This window comes from Canis lupus, chromosome 18, assembly GCF_011100685.1.
Source record: "Canis lupus familiaris isolate Mischka breed German Shepherd chromosome 18, alternate assembly UU_Cfam_GSD_1.0, whole genome shotgun sequence".
NCBI classification, from domain to species: Eukaryota; Metazoa; Chordata; class Mammalia; order Carnivora; family Canidae; genus Canis; species Canis lupus.
In genome coordinates this window covers 47,853,468-47,871,078 of record NC_049239.1, presented here as the reverse complement: position 1 = coordinate 47,871,078, position 17,611 = coordinate 47,853,468, and the positions used below count along the sequence as shown (strand labels likewise).

At 52.3% G+C, this 17,611-nt stretch overlaps 1 protein-coding gene across 2 annotated transcripts in view; it reads right to left on the bottom strand.

Annotated features, from left to right (window-relative positions):
* SHANK2 (SH3 and multiple ankyrin repeat domains 2) overlaps positions 1 to 12,420 on the bottom strand; it is a 509,904-nt gene extending 497,484 nt beyond the window's left edge. For both annotated transcript variants that reach the window (XM_038563628.1, XM_038563629.1), the window contains exon 1: positions 12,325 to 12,420. The gene's annotated coding sequence lies outside the window, so the exon portion shown is untranslated. The remainder of the gene's footprint in view (positions 1 to 12,324) is intronic.
* Between the last annotated feature and the right edge of the window lie 5,191 nt (positions 12,421 to 17,611).

Genomic DNA, 17,611 nt, shown 5'->3' with positions numbered 1-17,611 from the left:
TTGAAGTAAGTAAAAAAGAAAACAAAACATAGCAAAATTTATGATAGAGTGAAAACAGGCCTTAGAAGATTTTCAGCTATAAATGTCTATAATCAAAAGAACAAAGACCTCAAATTAATAACTTATCTTCCCAAACTGGAAAATGAACTGAAAATGAACAACAAACTAAAGTGAGCAGAGGGAGGAAGGAATAAAAAATTGGGATGAAATGAATGTAAAAGAGAAGACAAAATTCAATGAAACCACAATCAGGTTCTTTGAAAAGATGGATAAAACTGGCAAACTTTTAGCTAGACTGATCAGGAAATAAAAGCAGGGACACCTGGGTGGCTCAGCAGTTGAGCTTCGGCTTTTGGCTTACGATCTGGGAATGGAGTCCGGCATTGGGCTCCCTGCAGGGAGCCTGCTTCTCCCTCTGCCTCTCTCTGTGTGTCTCTCATGAATAAATAAATAAAATCTTTAAAAAACAAGAAAAAAAGAAAAAAACACTCAATTTACCAAACTCAGAAACGAAAGAGAGGACACTTCTACCAACCTTACAGAAAAAAAAAAAAAAAAAGGACAAGGCAGCATTATGAACAACAACACACAGAAATGGTCAGATTTCAGGGAGACACAGAAGTGACTCAGGAAGACACATACCTATAACAAGTAGAGACTGAGTTAAAACCACACACACACACAAAAAAGCAACAGGCCCAGATGGCTTTACTGGTGAATTCTACCAAAACTTTAAGGAAGAATTAAATACCAGTTCATCACAAATGTTCCCAAAAAGTATAAGAGAACACTTTCCAACTCATTTTGTGAACCCAGTATTACCATGACAGCCTCACAAGAACACTGCAGACCAATATATCATATGCATATACATGCAAAATGCCTAACAAAATAATAGCAAACTGAATCCAGCAGCATATGAAAAAGATTATAAACCATGACTAAGTTGGATCAATCCTAAGAATGCAAAGTTGGTGTAACATCCAAAAATCAATTAATGCAATGCACCATATTAACAATAAAGGGCAAAAGGGAGCTGATCATCTCAACAGACGTAGAAAAAGCACTTGGCAAAATCTAGCACCGCTTCATGATAAAAACACTCAACAAGCTAACAACACAAGTACCTTCCCCAACTTGATAATAGGCATCTATAAGATACCCACAGCTGACATCACAAGTAACGTTGATAGACACTTCCTCGTCAAATCAGCAGCAAGACACTGATGTCCTTTCTTGACACTTCTACTCAACATTGTGCTGGAGGTTCCAGGCAGGACAACTAAGCAAGACAATAAAATAAAGGCATCCAGGTTGGAGAAGAAGAAATAAAATTTTCACTGCTTGTAAATGACATAATCTTGTATGTAGAAAATCCTGAAGAATCCACTAAAAAATCGTTAGCACTAACAAACATGATTAGCAAGATTATAGAGTATATGATCGATACACAAAAAGTGAATTGCATCTCTACACACAAATTATGAACTATTGAAAATGAAATTAAGAACAAAATTTCATTTACAATAGTACTAAAAAGGATTAAAGCTTAAGGCATACATCTAACCAAAAAAGGGGGGAAATTTATAACCTGAAAACTAGAAAACATCTCTGAAAGAAATAAAAGACCTAATAAATGGAAAAGCATCTTATGCTCATGGGTCAGAAGACTCTGTATTATTAAAATGGCAATACTTACCAAAGTGAGCTATAGACTCAACACAATCCCTATCAAATACCAGCTGGCTTCTTTGCAGAAGTTGATAAGCTGATCCTAAAATACATATAAAAATTAAAGGGACCCAGAATAGCCAAAGCTATTGAGAAAATGTTGAGAAAAGAAAAAACTAGGTTGGAAGACTCACTCTTCCAGATTTTAAATCTTACTACAAAGCAATAATAAGCAACACAATGTGGCACTGGCATAAGAATGGACATATAGATCAAATCAAGAGACCTGAAAGTCCAGAAGTGATGCTATGTTTTTATGGCCAACTGATTTTCAACCAGAATGCCCAGCCAATTCAATTGGAAAGTACCATCTTTTCAGCAAATGGTGCTGGGGCAACTGGACGTCCATAGGCAAAAGAATGAAGTTGGACCCCTCCCTCACACCATATACAAAACTTAATTCAAAATGGATCATATAAAAAAATGGATCATATACCTAAATATAAGAGTTAATAGTACAGAACTCTTAGAAGAAAACACAGGCATATATCATCAGGACCTCAGATTAGGCAAATCCTTCTCAGATATGACACTAAAAGCACAAGTAACAAAATAAAAAACAGATGGTCTCCATCAAAATGTAAAATGTTCATACTTTCAAGAACACTACCATCAAAATGAAAAAGACAACCCAGAGACTGAGACAAATTATCATCAAAGTATATATCTGATAAAAATTTATACCTAAATTATAAGTTAATAATAAAAGTTCTCCCCTCCCTTCAAAAAAAATTAAAAATAAGCAAAAGACCTGAAGACATTTCAGGTATACAAATGGCCAACAAGCACACGAGAAGCTGCTCAGATCATTCATCATGGAAGAATTGCAAATTTAAAAACCAGGAAGATGCCACCTCATACTCTCCCTCCAGGATTACTACAATCAAGAAGACAGATGGACTGATAAGGAGGTGTGCAAAGTGGAACCTGGAATGTGGAGTGGTCCACCCACTATGGGAACAGTCTGGCAGGTCTTCAGAAGGTGAAACATCTGGTTACCACGTGACCCAGCACTCCCACTTCTGGGTAAAGACCCAAGAGTGATGAAGACATATGCCTACATGAAAATTCATATGCTGATTTGAAAAAGCCAAAAAGTGGAAACCACCAATTACGTCCATCAAGTGCCAAAGGGATGAATAAAATGGGATGTATCCATATAACAGAATATTATTCGGTCATGAAAAATGAAGTGCTGATATGTGCTAGAACACAGATCACAGATGAACCTGGAAAGCAGTATGCTAAATGAATGAAGCGGTCACAAAAGACCACACATTGCAGGATTTCATACCTATGAAATGTTCAGAATAGGCAAATCCGGAGGCAGAAAGGAGATGAGTGGTTGCCAGGGCCAGGGAATGTATGCCGGAAATGGGGAGCAAAGACAAATGGGTTTGAGATGTGGAGTGGGAGGTAGATGATGAAAATGTTCTAAAAGTAAGAGTGATGATCATGGTTGCACAACTCTGTAAATACCCATTAATGACCATCAAATGGTATACTTTAGATGGGTGATTTGCTGGACATATAAATTATATCTTCATAAAAATATTTTCCTTCCATCGAAAGATGAATGGATAAAGAAGATGTGGTCTATGTATACAATGGAATATTCCTCAGCCATTAGAAACGACAAATACCCACCATTTGCTTCAACATGGATGGAACTGGAGGGTATTATGCTGAGTGAGAGTCAATCGGAGAAGGACAAACATTATATGGTCTCATTCATTTGGGGAATATAAAAATTAGTGAAAGGGAATTAAGGGGAAAGGAGAGAAAATGAGTGAAATATCAGTGAGGGTGACAAAACATGAGAGAGTCTTAACTCTGGGAAACGAACAAGGGATAGTGGAAGGGGAGGTGGGCAGGGGGTTGGGGTGACTGGGTGATGGGCACTGATGGGGACACTTGGCAGGATGAGCACTGGGTGTTGTATGTTGGCAGATTGAACTCCAATAAAAAAATAAAATAAAATAAAAATATTTTTCTTTAAGATTTTATTTATGTTTATATCTGAGAGAGAGAGAGAGAGCACGCAGAGGGAGAGAATCTCAAGCAGACACTGTTAAGCATGGAGCCCAACTCACTTAATCTCATGACCCTGAGCCAAAATCAAGAGTCAGATTCTTAACTAACTGGGCCACCCAACCTCCCCAATACTTTCCTTTTTTTTAAACAAGTGGAGGACAGTTTATGGTGGCATGGTGGCACCCGTCAACAGTGGCATCCATCAGCAGTGCATGCCAGGCATTGCTCTAGGCCCTGAACGCACCGACACACAGGACAGACAAAAGGCCTGCCCTCTTGGACTTTCTTCCAGTGAAGGGAGGAGGGTGACAAGCATGCAAACCAACACACAAAAGCATGAATTTCGGTCTAGGTGCATGAGAGAGAACCAAGGTGGGGACACATGTCCACACGTGTGTGGACTCTCCTACCTTCCATTGCCTCCTACCAGCCCTGGGTCCCCTTTCCACGGAGGCAGCAGCAAAGAGGTCTACTAGAGGGTTAACAATAATCCTATCCCCCAGAGGTGTCCCCCCTCAGCTGAAGCCCGGGGAACCTCCATTCTCCCCAGGGCTGGGCAGGGCGGGGGACCACTGAAGCATCGACCCTTGCTCTGCGGGCCTTGTGCATTCATGCTCCTCAAGAACCAAAGCCTGACACTGAGGGGGGGCACTTGATGGGTGAGCACTGGGTGTTATTCTATATGTTTGCAAATTGAACACTAATAAAAAATAAAAAACAAAATTTAAAAAAAAAAAAAGAACCAAAGCCCAAGGGGATCCCTGGGTGGCTCAGCGGGTTAGTGCCTGCCTTTGGCCCAGGGCATGATCCTGGCGTCCCAGGACCAAGTCCCACATCAGGCTCCCTGCATAGAGCCTACTTCTCCCTCTGCCTGTGTCTCTGCCTCTTTCTCTCTCTGTGTCTCTCATGAATAATAATCTTTAAAAAAAGAAAAGAAAAGAAAAGAAAAGAAAAGAAAAGAAAAGAAAAGAAAGAAAGAAAAGAAAAGAAAAGAACCAAAGCCCGAACCACAAATAATCAGCCATCCTGCGGGACAGTGCCTCCCACCTCCATCCCAGCTGTGGGGGGATGAGCAGGAGACAGCTGCTCAAGATATGTTCAGACACCATGACAAGTTCAGCTGAAAAGGTCTACCTGTTACTTACAGTGTAAAGGAGCTACTGAAGTTTGCAAAGAAGGTATGAGGCGCCTGCATCCTGGCCAAGGACCGTCCAACAACAAAGCATCGTAGGGTTTAAATGGGAACAAACCAAAATCCAACACCCGAACTTAAACCACACTTAACCACAGGGCACGGTCCCCAGTTTGCCTCCTTGGATGGGAGGCTGGGATGGCAGATGGCTGAATGCCTGGCAGGCTCTGCTCCCCGTCTGCGGCCTGGGAGTCACGTGGGGGGGGCTGTCTGTGGCCCCCTCTGCCCACCCAAGGACACCCACTCCATCATTGCTTCAGAAGCCACCACAAGTTCTCTCCTGCATTAGGTAAACGCTGCCTCCTGCGGGCAGCTCTTTCCATTGGTTCCGAGCACATGTGGACACCCTCCCGGGGATCTGAAGACAGCCTCTGGCCTGGCCAGTGTAGGCAAAGGAACGGCCTTTGGGGGGTCCCCAGCTGTCAACCCCCTACAGCTGAGCCTTTGGTGACCTTCTGCAAGTTACATGTTTAAGAGTAAAAGGCCCTGCCCCTATCAGACCCCAGCAGTGGACAGAGCCAGCTGCCTGCCTCCCCTGAGCCTGAATCCCACCACCATAAACTCTGCATCAGTAGGCCTGTCCCTCAGGGTGAGGCCCTCCCCCAATGGTCCCCTGCAGCCCCCAACTAAACTTCACAGGTGCATCCTAAATGATAAGAAAAGAGACAGGTGTTGCTAGCAACGTCCACCCAACTACAAGGCAAAGCCAATCTTCAAACCCACACCCTGTCCAAGTGGCTGGCCCCAGGGCCTCCCCCAGGAGTCCTCAATGTGTGATCCAGGGAGCTCTGGGAGTTCCCCAAAGCCCTTACAGGCCTCTGTGAAGTCAAATCATTCTCATGGAAATATTAAGGCATAAGTTGTTTTTTAACTCACACCCCGCCCCCATCAAGTGTGTTGTGGGGTTTTCCAGAAGCTGCACACACGGGATGTGGCAACAGCTCAGTGCAGAGGCAGACACGAGAATCCAGTCGTCCGTCTGCTAAACCAGACACTAAAGGGACTTTGCAAACATGTAAGTCACGCCATGCTTCTTACCAAAGATTTTCTTGTTTTGGAAGATAGCTGTTTTTCACAGCTATCTTCTACAATATTGATTGTAACATGCATGGATTTATTATCGTCATTTTTAAAGACATTACTATTTAAATATCTTTACTTTTCTCTTTAAGTGTCTAAATAGGATAAATATCAGGATACAATGCACATGAACGAAAAGCTCTCTGGGGTCCGTAAGGAGGGTAAAGGCATCCTTAGACCAAAAATTTGAGAACCCCTGTGCCCTGATCCATTTGTGCACTCCCCATGGTGGGGAGGGCACGGACAGGAGCAATTCTGCCCCATGCAGTGTTCTGACTCAGCCACGTGACCTTCAGCAGTTAGCTCAACGCCCTCTGCCTTGGGTGCCTCCCCTGGAGTGCAGGGGTGACATTCTGAGTGCCCATTTCTCAGGGCTGCAGTGAGGATGACATCTTCATCTGGAGAGCACTTAGGGACCAAGTGCCCCACACTCACTACCACCAATATTTTCATGATCTAGTCACTGAGATGGTCCACCGACAAAGAGACAGAGGGTCCAGGGCTGAGGGTCCAATGTCCCCACAATGTAACATAGTCCGAGTGGGTGGCCATGCCCCGCAACCAAAGAAACAGGCAAATCGAACAGAATAGAAGAGCATCCGTCCAGCAGGAATCTTGCCAGACTCCACACAGAAACCCCTGCTGGTCACTCCCTGGGAGCCTGACCGACATCCCCAAGATCAGGCCTGAGAGCAGCCCGTTGGCCCAAGTCTGAAAACCTCAGAGTGAGGCCAAGAAAGACAGGCCCGGCTGCTTGCGCCTTCGTGGAGCTGAACGTGCAAGGAGGAGGGAAAGTCTGGAGCCACCAGGGGCTGGCTGTAGCTTCTGCACCAGGGATGCCTTCCCGTCAATATGTTCTTTTCAACAAACAATCCCCCCAGGCTGACTCCACATCTGGTGCCCCTCAGGACCCTGAGACCTGGGCCCTTCCCTGGGGACTGGTCTGCCTGGGGCCCCACTCGAAGTAGGGTCAAATGCCTACAGTTGGCCAGGCCCCCTGTATGAGATGGTGGCAGCACAGAACACCATGGAAATCAGGAAGGAGACAAATTAGGGGGTGAGGGGGTGGCAGGAAAAGCCCTGAGTGGTGGCAGCTGTGCTCTGTGTTCTTAGAGGTACAACTGAGACAGCAGACATGCCCCCTCTACCCCCACAGGGTGCGCCTGTTCCCCACTGTCCCCGGCTGGCCCTCAGCTTTGCTCAGGATGTGTGACCATCTCCCTGGGCCCAGGCCCTCCGGACCCACCCGGCAGGCACCTCCTGCCCTTCCGGGAGCGCCCCAGAAAGCACCTGGCCAGCTCCTTGGTCCAGGCTCCCTGCCTCTCCCCACCCCACCCAGGAATCTAGGCACGGTTTCAAGATCTCTCAGCCCAGCAACAAAGGGAGACTCTGGAGTAGGACCTGGCTCCCGGGGAGCATTCAGGTGGTCACCTCGGTATCCACACCGTCCCCAGGGTGGGACTCCTCTGCAGGAACCCTGAGCGTGGGGCAGGATCTGGCCCATTTCTCTCCCCCCAGCCCAGGGGCCTCGGAAAGGAAGCAGACCCTTCTGAAGCTGCTAGGTGCAGAAAGGCCTGGGGATCCCCACCCCAGCAGCCCCTCCTACCTTTTCCATATGAAAGGCCTCAGTCCCCTCCAAACCCAAGGGCTCCTGATACCAAACACAGGAAGGTGGTTGAACCAAGTCTTTAATTAAAACACCAAAAACACCCACCCGCCGCCAAGAGGCACGTTTCCAGTGGAACACTTAGAGTGTTAGAGCTTACTGTGTGCTCTGGATCCGCACTGATTTTTTTTCTAGATACTTAGCAACTTGAGGTCATAGGAAAAAAATTTTAAAGTCAATTTCTGTACGTTTTCCTTGTAGAGAAATATGCTAGATCGATGAATAAGAGACCTGCCAGCATGAAAGTCTATTCAGTTAGGATAATGCTCTGGGGGGGAGGGGTAGTAGACCCTCAAGAAGGCAAAGGAAGGATGAACAGGCCCCACAGCTGCTCCACCTGTTTGCCAAGGAAAGGAGGTGTCATGTCACCGGTGCTTTATACAGCAGGGAGCACAGTTCAAGTTGGCCAACAGTCACTTTTAAAATGCCAATATTTATCTCCTGGACGAGGTTCTCCATTCTCTGCAAATATTGCGGCCTAGGATGAATAATTTTAGATGTTGACTTAAAAATGCATGGGAAGGCTCATTCGACAGGTGTGGCCAGAACTGGGGGTAGGTGGGCAAGAAGGCGTCCAGGGTGAGATGTGGTCAGTTTTGGGGCATATTTCAAGGTTTCACACAAAATGGTGCAGGAAACATGTAATAGGACACACGGTTTTTAAAGGCAATGCTTTTAGGGAGCTGAGAGACAAAAGCATTTCTTTGAAGAAACTTGCCCAGCCAGGTGCCCCCTCTGCAGGTCTGCAATGATTATCCACCTAATGGATGCCTCCTGGTGAGTGTCCTCAGCTACCAGCTCAGGACCTGCCAACCATCGACCTGCCGGCCGAAACCTTGAGCATCACTCAAAGGGTGCTCCCAGGACTCCTGAGGGTGAAGACCCTCTGGGAGCTCCAGTCCTGCCACTCTGGCCTCAACTGAAATTTCGGGGGGGTCGGCCAGGAGCCCCCCCCCCACCCCTGAGGTCCAGCATTTGAGATCTGCAGCTTTAACATCAGGAGCTCGTGGCCTAATTCAAGGCGCACACCCCTCACCAAGCCACCCTGAGAGTCAGTCCTTGGCAAACCCCACAAGGACAATTTCCCAACACTGTCCGACCAGTCACTGGGCGCAGGCCCCACCCCCTCCCTGCACCGACATCTGGCAGCCAATCACCAGGAGCCCTGCTCTCCACTGCAGCTGCCAGCAAACTCCTAGCAGCCCCACAGGCTTTTATGGGCTTAATCTCCCAGAAAGAGACACGGGCCTCAGCTGCACACCAGGGTCCCGACCCTGAGCTTCAGGCAGGCTCTGGGATTGGCCCCAGGACTGAGCTGGCCTCCCCCCTACCCTGTGAAGACTAGAAACCCCTTGAGGGCTAGGAAGGCTCATGCCAGGTACAAACTTATCCCCCAAAGCCTGCCTCAGTGTCCCCCCAGAGACAAAGGCAGCAACATTCCCTAGCCACTTCTAAACATTCCTGGAATCTGCTTCCAAAGAAAATAAAAAGGGCCTATGGCATCAAGAAGTCTGATCAGAAACTCTTGTTTTCATTCTCCGGCTATAGCTCTTTTCACAAGCAGTTAGAAGAATAATGGTCTAACCAGACGAATCTTCCTGCTGGGTCACCGGCTCCCTCGCCCTGTGTGTGGTTGTGCGTGGTTGTGTGGTGCAGGGGCCTGAGGGCTGGGCTAGCTCTCCCAGGCTGCTTGCAGTCCCAGCTGCCCCACTCCCTAGCTGTGTGACCTCAGGTTAGTGGTTTCCCTCCTCTGAGCTTCAGGCTCCAAATCTGTGAAATGAGAAGAATCAATCTCTCTCTCTTTCTTTCTCTTTCTCTTTCTCTCTCTCTGGAGTTCTCTGAGGCCCGAATGAGGTCATCCAGAACAAGAGTGTCAACGCAAGCCCTGCCAGGAGGGAAATACTGAGCGAGTGGGAATACTGGCCATCCCCTGTGGTGGCTGCTGGCATTGTCAGGGGTTCCCTGCTCTTGGGACAAGAAGGAGACAGACCATTTCGGCCAAGGTCCCAGTGCAGTGCAGGCAAAGAAATGATGAGACATGCCAGACCTCCTCCAGGTGGTTCTATATCCGCCACTCCCCACCTACTCCACAGTGGGCTGAGGACCCTCTATCTGCCCTACAGCACCCGAAGGTCACCTCTATCACAACCCATGTGCCACTATGCAGGAACTGGCCCACCCCTGCTCTTCCCCCCACTAGCCTGGAAGCTCCCAGGGTGAGGGTGAGCCAGCCCCTGGGGCCAGCTCCCAGTCTGGTGCTCGGCGGTGGCAGGCCCTCAGATGCAACACGCAGAGAAAATCTGATATACCCTAGATCACCTCAGACCATTGGAGAAGGCAGGCCCCTCGCTGGGTGGGAGGGTCAGGTGCAAGAGCCAGGTCACCAGGGTCACGCTGCTTGGGACGCTAGGCTAGAAGTCTTTCACCCAATCAGTTTGCAGTCTTTCAACAAGTGGGAGGAGTGGGGGGTGAAGGGGTGGGGTGTGATAGATAGGGGGTGGTGGTGCTGGGGCCTCCAAAGATTTTTTTAAAAAACTGGCTTTTGTTCAAGGCGATTACCTCCCCCACCTCTTCGAAAACTTCCCTAGATCAAAGCAGAGAGAATCCAGGTGGTTCACAGAGATCACTTTGAGGAAGAGGATCCCAAATGTCCCCTCCCTGGGGCTCGGGACAAAGGGAGACTCCAGGGGAGGCTGGAACTAGACGGTCCCCCGGGGCTCTTCTGGCCACACCCCTGCCTCCCAGGGAGCGGTTGTCCGCGGTTTACACTGCAGGAGGGGGAGCTCTTGAGAAGTGGGCGTTCAGGGGTCTCTGGGCTAGGACGCAGATGGGAGCTTCACTGCCAGGATTCCCTTGGGGGGGAGGGGCAGATCTTGACCTTCCTGGCAACTAAACTCCCAAAATGATGTTCCATTTTGGAAAACCCCCATTACTACCCCAAGGTGACAAGGACACCAGAACTCTATACATTAGGACTCTGACATAGTCACGAATAATGCCGGTAGAAGAAAGAATTACTTTCCTATAAAAATCCGTCTCTACTAGTGTTTTCCTGTACATTGGTCAACTCCTGGCGTGTTTTTCTTAGTTTCAAGCTTTTTCTTCCACCTCGCTCCCCACCACTGATGGAATAAAATGTGATACTATCTGAGAACTGCTTTATCTCTTCCTGGAGGCATTCCTCACAGCTGACCCTTGACCCCAGAAGGCCAGGGCTCCCTCTACACAGGACCCTGCAGGGGCCCCGCCCAAGTCACCAGCAGAGGGGGGCCCTGCACACAGGCCCAAGAACCTGCCCGGAGAAATGAATGAAAGCCCCCTTGGAAACGCTCCTGAATACGAATGGAGCTTTCTCAAGCAAATTACACTTGTGGGGACAGTCTTTAGAAGATCCCCTACCGCCGTCCCCTAAGTGACTGGATTTGTTCAAAGCAGCCAAGCGCTGTCAACAATGCCTGCTGGGAGCTGCCTTGATAGGCAAAATGACCTTATTCATGAAGCACTCCTGTTGATACTTGAGCAGTTGCTCCTTCAATACCGACCCAAAGAAGACCCCAGCTTTCCACTCAATTCCTCCTTTCTGGAAAACCAGAAATCCCAAAGCCCCTAGGATGGCCCCCACTTCCTTGAGAGTGCTGCTGCCCGGCCGACTTACATCCAGCCACTGTCAAGGCAGCCTAACTCCTATGGAGACAGGGGTCTCCCTCCGGCCTCCTTAAGGATACCAGGGCTTCCCAGGGAAAACTCCACCTACCGCTTCCCAACAGCCCCTTTCCCCCTAGGATGACCGTGGAACCCCCCAGTAGGAGCAAATCTCCAGGAGTGGTGTGAAAACTGAGGCGTGGATCGCACTCTCCCCAAGGGGTTGTTCTGGACACTCCGGAACCCCCAACGCCCGCAGGTCCTCACTGACTCTCACTAGCATCAGGGCGCAGGCATGGAGGCTGACTCCAGGGGCCACACACACTCCCGGTGGCCCGGGCAGCAGGGTCGAGGGCCGAGTCCCAGGTAGAGATCAAAGCGCAGCCCCAACGGAGGGCTTCCGAAGTTACCTCTCTGATTCTTGGAGCTTAATTTAATTAGAGGACTGACCTCATTAATTGGAACTTGAATTTCGCACAAAAAGAGGTCACGAAACCATCCAATTTACTACCTCCAATTTCCAGATGGAAGCCACTTCGTTTCTGGAGGCCTCTGAGGACTCCCGGGGCTGTGCCCACAGCTGCCGGCGGCCAGGCCCCCGAGTACCGCGACCTAAGCGGCCCAAGCGCCTTCCTTCCAGCCGCCCAGGGTCGCTTTAAAAGCTCCTCCACGAACTCCATGGCCAAGAGCACCGATCTCGCCCCGTTGGGGCGCCCCCAGCCCCAGAGAAACCCAAACCTCGCCTAGACCCGCGCGACGAGGTCCAGAGGGGCCGCGCCTTCCGACCCGGGTGCTGAGGTCCACCCGGGCCCGACGCTCTCCGAACCCGGACAGGGAGGTCCACCCGGCCCCCGCGCGCTCCGAACCCAGGCGGCGAGGTCTACCTGCTGCGGAGCGCACCCTCCGAACCCGGGCGGCGAGGGCCACGCCGACCCCCGCGCCCTCCGATCCCGGCCGAGGCCCTCCACGGGGGTCGCACCTGCTTGCGCAATCCGGCGGCCCCAGCTCTGTGGCGAGGGAGCGGTCGGTGTCTCCAGGCGCGCCCCGCGCCCCGGCAGCCCTGCGGAGGCGCCTGGGCCGCGGGCTGCGCGGGCGGAGCTGCCCGGCCGCGGGGAGGAGGGATGCCCGGGCGAAAGTTGCCAGGGAAACTTGATCAACTCGAGCGCGCCGGTGCCAGCCTCCTGCATAATTCACGGGCGGCGGCGGCGGGCCGCCGGGGGCCCCTCACCTGCACCGGCCGGGTCCTCCCCCCCAATCCGGCTGGGGCGCGCAGCGGGCAGAGGCCCGGCACCAGGCGCCGGCGCTGCGCGACCCCGGGACTGGGGGGACCGACCCGCGACCCCCCGGGCCTGCGCCGGCCGCAGCCTCCCGGAGCCCGCTGCTCCAGACGCGCGCACCTGCATGGGGGCTCTGTGCGCCGGCTCCGCGCTGGGTGACCGCTGCGGGGTCTCTGGGGACCCTGCGCCCGCGGCTTGGGTCCCCGCCCCCCGCGCGCCCCCTGGCGGCCCCGAGCCCGCTCCTCGGCCAAGCCTACGGACCCAAGTCCCCAGGCCGGCGGGTGGCGACCGAGGGTAGCCAGACCCCGGGCGGACCCTGGAGGTAGGTCCGGGCTGCCCCAGCGGGAGGCGCGGGACGCGGCAGAGGTGAGGAGGCGAGGGCGCCCGGGGGGACAGAAAAAGGGCTCCTGCGCTCCGCGCCCACGCCTCTTCCAAAGCGCCTTAAACCGGCCCCTTCCCCGAAGGAAGCCAGGCGGAGGTGTCTTCACAGAGAAGCGACCCCCACCCGCACGCGCGGAACCCTCTTCCCCACCCCCACCCCCACCCCCACCGCAGCTCCCACGGGCTCAGGGCTGCGCCTACCCGGTAGTTGGTGCCCGGGGAAGCCCGACGCACCCACCGCACAGCTGGCGAGCAAGACCGGGCGCCCGGGGCCACCTCCCGCGGTCCCCGGCCACCGCGCCCCGCGCCCGCAGCGCCCCGCGCCCCCGCCGCCGCTTACCTCGCTCGGCGGCCGCCCGGGAGTCAGGCCACGGAGAGCCCCGGGGGGGGGGGGCGGGGGCGAGGTCCGCGCGCACCTGGCTCCGCCGCGGGGACCCGAGCGGCGCCGCGCCCAGCCCGGCCGGAGCGCCCGAGTCGCCGGAGCCGCCGCGCGCAGGTGTCGGGGGGCGGGGTGGGGGGCGCCGCGGCCCCGCCCCGCGCTGCAGCCCGGGCCGGGGGGCTCGCGGCGGGGATGCTCAGCTGCCCCCCCTCGGCCCGCGCGGGCGGCCGGGGCCCGAGGCGGTGGGGGAGGGGTCCTCTCGTCGCCGAAGGGCGCGCGCCGCCGGGACCCGCGTGCGCGGCCCCCGCCCCCTCCCGCGCCGCGGCCCCCGCCCCCGGCACCTGCCCCGGCCGCTCGGGCGCGGCGCGCGGGGTCTGTTGTGGCAACCCCGGGGCCGCCTCCGCCCGCCCCCCGCCCCCCGCCCCGCCCCGCCCCGGGCTGCGCCGCCCGCCGCCCCCTTCCCCGGAGCGAGCCCCGACACCGCCAAGTCCTTTAATTTTGTGAAGCCGGGTTCGCGGTGCGCGGTTGTCCGGAACGCAGCCGGCTCCCGCCCGGGAGTGTCTTGCTAATAGGATTCGGGAGCACAGAGGCCCTCGGCACAGCGGCGCGTTTGCAGAGCCGGTGAAAACTTTGTGCCTGGGCGACACGCCGCCCTCCGCCTCCCAGGCCACCCTCCACCTGGGCGCCTGCCCTCCGGGGGCCGCTGTCCTCTCGCCTCGGAGCCGTTCAGGGGGAGGGGAGGGGAGTAAAAGCCAAGCGCTCGGATGAGAGGCAAAGGGCAGCCTCCGGGGACGCCCAGGAATCCTGCTATTCTCCAGGCTGGGGAATTGCCAGGTTTACCAAAACCCGGGGCGGGTTCTCGGAGCCCTGGCCCCCGGCTCCCAGCTGCGACTCGGTGGATTTACTCCTCCCAACCTGATGCATGAGCAATTGTCTAATAATCTCTCAAGCCCCTAATAATTCACTGCTAATTACACCAGCCACGGAGGTTTCTATGTCCCGAGTTTTCCAATGTTCTGGAAGGGAAAGCAGTTCCTGCCCAAGATTTGCAATGTGAGTTGGGGGTGGGGGTGGGGCGGCACATGGGGAGTCCTTGGGGTCACAAACCCTCCAGGCTGTGATGTGGAACATGCTTCCAGGACAGGAAGCCTTCCATTTTTCAAAACCCACCCTTGTGTCTCCCCAGGAAAAGTATACAGACTATAAATACATTTCTATTTTTATGTATTTCTAATGTATTACAATATACATACTTTTAAAACTCAATCTTATAGAACATGCCTGAGAGATTTGCATGGGCCAGTGACTTCAACACACCAAAGGCAAAGTTAAATATTTGCTCTAGATACTTTTTTTTTTTGTCCTCTGCTTGCATAATTGTCCCACATTTCAAAGAAGTCTTTAAAAGCACTTAGGTTAAAAAAAAAAAAAAGGTTGTATTTGGGGCCTAAATATTTCAGGACACATGTGGAGCAAATACTGTAACTCCTCGAGGGCAACTGCCAGATGCAAACCTCTTTTCTGTCCTCTGCTTCCTTAAGCATGAGACTTAATAAAATGTTTGTTGAGTGAATAAAGGAGGCAATCAATCAAATAATAATAATCCTCAAGCAGAAAGCATGAGGCCTGGCAGGATCCAACAGGCATAATTTCTTTGACATGGAAGCAGGTGATCCTGCAGCACAGGGAGAGGATAGGTCAGCAGAATGTTCCGATGTTCTTTGGGTTGGTCAGTGGCAGATCCAACATGTGGCTTCTGGTGGGCTTGGGGTCGCTTTATCTTCCCATAACTTACATCAGACCCTGTGACCCCAAACAAAACCTCTCATCTAAACAAAGCCATGTGTTTGCCTACAATTCCAACTCAAAGAGAAGTCCCCAACATGTCACTGCCTCCAACCAGATTCCTACCGTCCCCCCCACACACACACACACTCCTCCCCAGGTTTCTGGGACTACCTGGAACACAGCAGAGGAAGCTGCTGGCCACAGTGCAGCTGTGGACACATTTCTGTTGTCCCCACAGAGGACTCCAGTGTCAAAGTCACTCTGCTATCTTCAAGAAACACTTCCCCAGGGACCCAGGCCCCCACAAGCCTGTCTACCCCACAGGACACCCCTTGGCCACCCCTTCGCCACTCCTCCAGTCCCCCATCTGTTTGTTGCCCTCAAGTGAAGAGCCCCTTGTGAAAGGCTGCCAACCAAGGACCCTGCAACAGCGCCTTTTCAGACCCCTTCTTGCTCACCACGAGTGACTTTGGTTTTCGGGGTGCATCTTCACCCCTGACAGCCCATCCCTGCTGTGGTTTGAGGCTTCATACTGCTCGAAGCTTTTCAGCCGTCTCATGTGCAATGGGCCCAGGGTGGTACGTGTCATAAGGCACCTTGCTTTCGTTTTGGTGTAGGAACAGGGAAATCATCTTTTTTGCTTCTGAATTTCAGACCTCTCTATTTTCATTTCTGTAAGCGGCCTTTTCGTGGGTCCCCACCCCACAAACATGTACGATGATGTTGAAATGAGCTTGCCGGAAGGTATACGGTTTTTGCTTTGCTTTCCATAGAACTTGAAGCAATCAGCCACCAGTCACAGCATTTATGGGCTGCCCACTGAGCACAGAGCACCCCAGGACTTCCCGGAAAAAGTAGCTATTTTACAGAGTACTCAAAACTGGGACACTGCACTGTTAAGAGAGGTAAAACATAACCAACTTCTCTGTCCTGGGAGAAACATTATAAATATTTTGTAGCTTAGATTAACCCAGATGCTCATTGCTTTCGGCAGCAGGCCTATCTCCAGAGCAGCATGCTTGGGCTGCCGAAGTGGGAGTAACCCAACCCAACCCTCCAGCTACCCGGTGGGAAGCTGGGGTACAAGGAGGGACAGGACATGGGGTCAGAGCCAGGTCAAGGCAGGTGTGCGCAGGTCAAGGCAGGTAAAGGCAGGTGTGCACAGGTGAAGTCAGGTGAAGGCAGATAAAGGTAGACACTCCAGCCAACAAGTTTGCCTCATTCCCCCATTCCTGCCAGATCCCCATCTTTTTGCAATTTTTTTCTATATGTTTTCCACTACAGAAAGAGTCCTACTTCCCTCACATTACCCCGCACCTCAAATATTGGACAATTCACTCATTTCTCCATAATTTCATGGCAAATTCTAGCTCAGGCACAAACTTGATACTATAAATACTCCCAGATCTTCCAAATCCCTCAACTCCTCTGCAGACGCCTCCCTCATTGCCCTTCTGTATCTCAACAAGGAGTTTTACTACTCCCCATTAATTTCCATGAGTTTATTTTCCATGGATTTGTTTCAAAAGCTTCCTGAGACAGACATCTGGTCCTAAGAGACAAGGCTGCTAACACTGCAAGAGCAGAAGGCGAGACCAGTTTGCCCCTCCTGGGATCTGAGACCACAAGAGGGGCTGGTCAGGAGCTTTCCTTGCTGGGCTGGAGGGGCAGGCAGCAGGGGGCAGGAGGCAAGGGCCCAGGCTCTGCCCTTGAGGCCAGCTTCCAAGCTTCCTGTTCAGAGACTTCTCCAGGCCTCCTGCCCTGACTAGGTCAGCCTGAGGAGGGAAGGAGTCAGATCCTGGGGCAGTTCTCAGTTCTGGTGGAAGCAGCATGGGAGGCTGGGAGGGGTGAAGCTCAGTGCCACCAGCTGGCCTCCAGTCCACGGACACCTCTCTTGCTTACAGCAGAGACTTTGACAAAAACACTTTTATTTGGAAGCTTCCCCCTCTGGGACTCCCCTTCCCTCCCCCCTCGCTCCTGCCCGAGGGTCACCTCTGAAATATTGCAGGCAGCCTGTACCCAAGTCCTTGTTTCAGGCACAGCTTTCTGGGGAATCCCAAAATAACATGTGATTCTGTGTGACAGTGATGAAGATGAAGCCTTGCCCCATCAGGGACCCCTGGGATTGCCCTGGAGATGAGGGGAAGTGAGGCCAGAGTGAAGTCATGCTAAGGAGGGAGAGTGTTTGCTGATGCACAGCTACACTAGCAACTTAGTGCACAACAAAACCTATCGGAAGATCCCATTAAAACTGGCTCAGAAAAAAAAAAAAAAAAAAACTGGCTCAGAGACTCTTGGGGTTTGCTTGGCAAGCAAACAAAGAAGTAAACCTTTAAGATCACCAACAGACAGAAACAGCAGAGCTTTGAGAAAACAACATGCATGATAGAGTGAGGGTTATCCCAACAACACTAGAATGCTTCCACATTAGCAAATCTATC